This window comes from Pteropus vampyrus, unplaced genomic scaffold (genome assembly GCF_000151845.1).
Source record: "Pteropus vampyrus isolate Shadow unplaced genomic scaffold, Pvam_2.0 Scaffold170, whole genome shotgun sequence".
In the NCBI taxonomy this organism is placed as follows: domain Eukaryota; kingdom Metazoa; phylum Chordata; class Mammalia; order Chiroptera; family Pteropodidae; genus Pteropus; species Pteropus vampyrus.
In genome coordinates, this window is record NW_011888951.1 from 943,872 (window position 1) to 949,485 (window position 5,614).

At 36.0% G+C, this 5,614-nt stretch overlaps 1 non-coding gene across 1 annotated transcript; it reads right to left on the minus strand.

Annotated features, from left to right (window-relative positions):
• Positions 1-761: 761 nt before the first annotated feature.
• Positions 762-880, minus strand: LOC111745925. The gene has a single exon (XR_002782851.1). It is a non-coding gene; the product is annotated as a 5S ribosomal RNA (ribosomal RNA).
• Between the last annotated feature and the right edge of the window lie 4,734 nt (positions 881-5,614).

Here is a 5,614-nt window from a genome sequence, read left to right on the forward strand (position 1 = left end):
TCCTTCCTCATACTTTCTCCTCCCTCCTGCCCCCCACAACCATTCAGCTCTTTAAATGGAGATTTGCTAAAAAAAAAAAAGTTGAATATGTCATTTGTTTTTATGTAACTGTGTCAATCCTAAGCAAATTTATGGTTAGTGTAATTTACAGTTCCCATGACTTTTCATGAATATTGGGAGAATATGCACACATTGCTGGTTTTATTAAAATACATACGTCAAGTAGGTGGTAATCAAGTATAAAAAGCACCTTGCAGTTTTTGAATGGGTTATAAGCACAAGTAACAAACCTTGTCTTTTTATTTGTGTTATAAATAAAATTTATGAGAAAAAAATAGCTCAGAGGGACTAATACCATATACATTAAATTTTAGCTGTCCCTACTGGTAGAGTTTGTGAATGGAAGAAATTTCTCAATGTAGTGTTCAGGATGCATAGTCTTGTGACTAGTTCAGGTAGAATCATTTGTATTTCCTGAGTAAAATTCTCAGAAATCCACTTGACTTAACACTTTCTTATGTTGCTTTCAGTGGGGCAAACTTGGTGGCAGGGCTTCGTCTGACCTTGCAATTAATGTAATTGTTGGGGTTTTAAAGAACATTGCCAGGTAGTGGAAGTGAAAAAGCTGACGGAAAGAGAATGGAAGTGAAATCCCTTTATGTACCGTGGGGACAGCAATATACATTATTAACGTCTGTCATATATATATATATATTTATTCATTTAATTTATTTATTTTAATGAATTAATTATTTTTTTTATGCCTACAGCACCTGGTCTTCCTAGGTGGTCTCCCATCCAAGTACTAACCAGGCCCGACCCTGCTTAGCTTCCGAGATCAGATGAGATCGAGCATGTTCAGTGTGGCATGGCTGTAGACTAGTGTCTACTGTTGTTTACAGCAGAACTGTGGTATCCTGGATATTATGGCCTGACTCGAATCTCATTTCAAACTTCCCCTCATTCTTTGTGTGGCACATGGCTGTCATCTCCTTTATGAAGTAGTACTTGACTTGCTTTCTCCATATTTTTTACAGCTTCTGGAGGATTTTCTGTCCCAATTATGAATTTTCTCACAGCATATTCTTCTCCACAGCCACAGGTTTTTCTTGTTCAGACACATCTATTGTAACACTTAGTAGAATTCCTCATGGGAAGGGCCACCATGCCTGATCTTTCTCCATGTCCCCAAGGGTGTGGTGCAAGGCCTAGAATATGGTAATGTTGGAAACAATAACTAGCATTTGCTGAATGGTTGAAAAAGCCAGGTACTCTCCTAAGCTTTTAACATGGATTAACTCATTTGATCTTCACACCACCTCTCTGAGGTAGGTATTAATGTAATTTCCATTTTACAGATGAATAAACCAAGAAAACATACCATTAAGTGACTCATCTGAAATAAAGGGCAGAATTCAGACCTAGGCAGTGTGGCTCCAAAGCTCATGTTCCTAGTTACTGCCCAGTATTGTCTTATGTGGGGTTCTCTGGAGGAAGACATGGAGTTACAGGTTGGAATGTGGAATGTCTACTAGAGATCAACACCTGAGAGGAAGCAGGATGGAGAAGAGGAAGAAGTCAAACTGGGCAGAGCTGGTGACAAGTGCTGGAGCGGATATTGCTCATTAGAGTTGATCTGACCTGCGCTCAGATAACTGGACCTTTATATCCCCACTTTGCCTTGTCTCCAGATATGGGCTTCTCTGAGAAAGATGTGACCCTAGCGAAGCAGCTCCTTCCACCTAATAGAGACCCTGATGCTGCCGACAGCTGGAGGCTGTCTATTTATCACATCCTCCATGGATAAGTCAGAAAGTTCCTCCTTGAAGGCAATCTGGATAGCTCATATCCATGACTATCATATATAACAGATGGCCTGTCAGAGGAAACATCATAAACATTGGCTAAATTAACAGAAGTTTTATTAATTATAATAACTATAGTAATGGCTATAACTTATTAAACAGTTATTATGTACTATTTAAAATTGGCTATAATTGAGCCATTAATCATCATTAGAATATACTGAGGTCAATACTATATTACATAACCTCATTTTACTAATGATGAAATAGAGATCTACTGTTGTTGAGTAACTTGTTCAGTGTTATGTAATTAGTAAGTAGGAGAGCTAGGAGCCTCTCCCAAGGCCTTCTGACACTGGAGTCTACACTCTTGACTTCTAGGTTAGTGTATGTATCTTCCAACTCAATTGCTGTGAGCTTTTCTATAGCAGACACCATATCTTCTTCAATTTTATGACTTTCAGCACCTAGTAATGCCTGACACATGGTATATATTAAATATACATTTGTTGAATGAATGATAAGTTGGTCTTCCATTAAAAAAAATCATGGTTTTGATAGAAACTAATGAAATGATTTAATAACTTTGTGACTTTGATTAGAAGCAACTGAGTATTTAATAAGGCACATTAAAGCCATAAATCTTTATTTATTTAATAAAACTTGTCAAAGCTAAGAGTTGTTAGTGGAAACAACAGGAAGAACACACATGTGGAGTGTGCACAAGTGGCTAGCATATTGAGTAAATTAATCAAGATGGATGAGAGCCCACATGCTGTGTGGCAAGAACATTGGCCTAGAATTGAGGTTTTAACTTCAGGCATTTCACTAATGTTCAGTTTGCTTCAATATTCTCACTTCTGAAATGAAGGTATTGTAGAAGATTCTTAAGTTTCACTTAATACTCAAATGCTATGATTCTGTAAAAAATAATATGGAAGTGAAAGCTGACATTCTGTGAAGCAACGGAGATCAGAACCAGACCTAGTGGGTGGTAGACACAGCAGGAAGATATTAGTTGAATATGATACAGGATATTCTAAAGAATATCTCTGTGAGGAAGTGATTCCTCCTTTATTAGAAGTGTTTAAGTGAAGGCTGACCATGGTCAGGAGTGCTTTAGGCAGACTCTGTGTTGAGTCAAAGGCTGAATGAGATGACTTCGAAGGTCAACTAAATCTCAGAGCTTGAAAATATAAAAGGCAAAGATGAAATTCCAGATATTAAAAAGTGTCAGAAAGTAGAGTAGGAAATTATACTGAACAGTGCTTAAGACAGAGTAGCTGCTTGGGGAATATTTGTTGAATGAATGAATATTCACATCTATTTAATAATGATCAGTGCTTAAAATTAGGGTTGAATGTAATTAATACATGCAGTTTTGGGTAGTTTGAGGTAGAAATGAGATAATCAGCATAAAGGTGTTTTGCAAGTTTTTAATGTTATAATTTGGGTTCCCTAAAAAACAGAGCCTGAGGCAAGAACTTAGGTACAGATAATACATTTGCATTCTTAGTAATCAGATAAGGGTGAATCAAAATCTCTGAGAAGGTATGATAGATCCTAAGGTGAAAGTAATCATGGCAACTATTCTTCACTGTTTAGTAATTTTCTGTGAAGGGGAAATATTTTTAATTTTGTTTTCTGATTGCTATTGCCAAATATGTCTGGCACAAAATAAGATACTGAGTAAACTTCTGGTGAATGAATATGTAAGCATTATCTCATTAGTTTATTATAACAGCCTAGATTTCTAGATTACTATTAGCTTTTTCTTTTCTAAGGAGGAAATGAAGACTAAGATAGGTTATGTAAGGAACCAAAGTGCTCCCAGTTAGAGAATGATGGAACCAGAACTCCAACAAAGCTCTGCTAACTACAGGTTGTCTGTGCTTTTCATTTTGTTTGCCTTCCAAAACCCAATTGTGACGCAGGTTAGATCTGAGGAGTGCAGAGATTTTTTTAAAAAATTAATAAAATGCAACTATTCCTAATGCTGTATTTAAAAGATTGGAACTTTGCAATCCTAGCCTTAGAGAACACAGACAATATAGAGTTGCAGGAAATCCTTGGTCCTGAGAGATTTGGACCACACTCCAGACTTTGACGTTCTGCACTATTCTCACAGCTGAACAAATAGGACATATATAATTGTCAAGCCCACCACTGATTTTATGAATTAATTCTTGGGATTTATGGTATTTTGCGCTCTCTTTTCAAAGCACCCTACAACCGTTAATTATTTAAGCCTCCTTACATCCCTCAGAGGAAGGACAGGGATGTTATTCTGCCCTGAGCCTGCGGGGAGGTGGAAGTCTTGAGAGATAGAATAGCAGTGGTTACCAGATTACAGGGAAGGAGGGATCAGACTGCACCTGAATGAACTTGAAGGGTTTTATTATGGAGGAAATCCTGCCGGGGAGACAAGACAAGGGCTCCTCTTGTGGATTTTTGAGTCAGAAGATGGGAGTGCAAAGACTATTTTTGATAGCTAATGATAAGATAATAGCTATCATTTATTGAATACTTACTATGTAGCATGTAGTATGCTATGCCATTTCCAGTTTTTTCATTTAATTTCATAAGAGGAATGTTATGAATGTTAGATAATGATGACAAAAATACAGCAGCTACCATTTATTGAGAACTCATTCCATGCAGGCACTTTACACGTCTTGTCTCTTTAGATTCTCACAGCGACCTCATAAAGCATGTATTATTATTCCTACATTACAGAAGGGAATTAAATAACCCAAGTCACTTACTCGATACATAACAAAACTAGGATTTGAATCTAGGACTTTCTCTCCAGAGCTCGGGTTCTCTCCATTTTGTTCTACTGGCAAATCATTGGCTTTTTCTGAACCACAGTTTCCTCATTTATAAAATGGGATGTTAATATCTATATTACAGTATATGATGAGGATTCTTTGTGATAATATTCCTGGCAACCACTTAAGGATGTGTTAGAAAGATCATGAGTTTTCAGGCAAGAAAAACCTAAGTTTGAATTTCATCTAAATATTTAATAACTATAACATCTTATATTAGTTAACTTTGCTTTCTGAACCTCAATTTCTTTATCTGTAAAATGGGGATAATAATATCTACCTTGCATATTTTAGCAAAAATTAAATGAAAAGATGCGTACCAAGTGCTTACTTTAGTGCTTGGCACAAAAAGGTTCAATATAAGTTGTTTTATTTTCCCTTCTCTTCTAATTTTAAGATTAGGCATTGAGATGTTGGGTAACTTGTAGCAAGTATAACTAACCTGTATTTTAACTCTGGAAGAATGGCTTGAGATTTGGAGTGCTAAACAATAATAAGTACAGAATAATAATGGTAATGTTGCTTGGATATTCATAGTTTGCACATGAGTGCTCACATGTATTATCTCATTTTATCATAAGAATCTACTGGAGTAGACAAGGAATAGATATCATTTCTTCTTCATTGGGAGGTTGTAGCATATAATAACTGAGAGCATGAACTTTGAATTAAGAGCGATATGGATTTGAATTTTAGATCTGAATTTTGAGCCTGAATTTCTGAATTTTCTTCACCAGTAAAATAGGAATAAAAATAACATTTCATCAGATTATTGTGAAGATTAAAAGAAATAATGTAAACAAAGCACTTCATATTGCATTGAATACATGTTAATAGCTGTAAGTTAGTCTTCCTTGTTTTCCTCCTTTTCTCTTCCGATAAATATTAGGAGATTATATCTATCTCTCTAGTGAACTCAGAGATCATGATGTGAAAATAGATAAGACTCCATGACGCTTTGATGATGAGAGAGGAATC